The sequence below is a fragment of the Sorex fumeus genome, unplaced genomic scaffold (assembly GCF_029834395.1).
Source record: "Sorex fumeus unplaced genomic scaffold, SorFum_2.1 ptg000019l, whole genome shotgun sequence".
In the NCBI taxonomy this organism is placed as follows: Eukaryota; Metazoa; Chordata; class Mammalia; order Eulipotyphla; family Soricidae; genus Sorex; species Sorex fumeus.
The window spans coordinates 7711368-7711817 of NW_026606076.1; the positions used below are offsets into that span (position 1 = coordinate 7711368).

The 450-nt window shown below is 67.1% G+C and overlaps 1 non-coding gene across 1 annotated transcript; it reads left to right on the forward strand.

Moving 5' to 3' along the window:
* LOC130022542 (5.8S ribosomal RNA) lies at positions 1 to 149 on the forward strand. Its single transcript, XR_008792274.1, has one exon. It is a non-coding gene; the product is annotated as a 5.8S ribosomal RNA (ribosomal RNA).
* Positions 150 to 450: the final 301 nt, after the last annotated feature.

Here is a 450-nt window from a genome sequence, read left to right on the forward strand (position 1 = left end):
GACTCTTAGTGGTGGGTCACTCGGCTCGTGCGTCGATGAAGAACGCAGCTAGCTACGACAATGTGAATTGCAGGACACATTGATCATCGTAACTTCGAACGCACTTGCGGCCCCGGGTTCCTCCCGGGGCTACGCCTGTCTGAGCATCGCTTAATGATCAATCGCCCCCCGCGGGGTGTCTGCGCTCCGTGGGGGTGCGCAGCTGGGGGTTTCCTCTCGCAGGGCCTGCGCCCGGCGGCTCGGTGTCCCTCCATTCCCCTAAGTGGCAGCAGACAAGAGATGGCGGTCGGCGGCAGCGGCCCTGGCTCGCTGCCGCCGGCCACCCCGCCAAAGTCGGGGGCGAGAGCTCGGAGCGCTCACGCCGCCGGGATTCCCGCGGCCACCACGGTGCTTCTCGGTCCCCTCGGGGGTCGATCCTCGCACGGCACCTCCGGTAGGGGCAGATCAGGC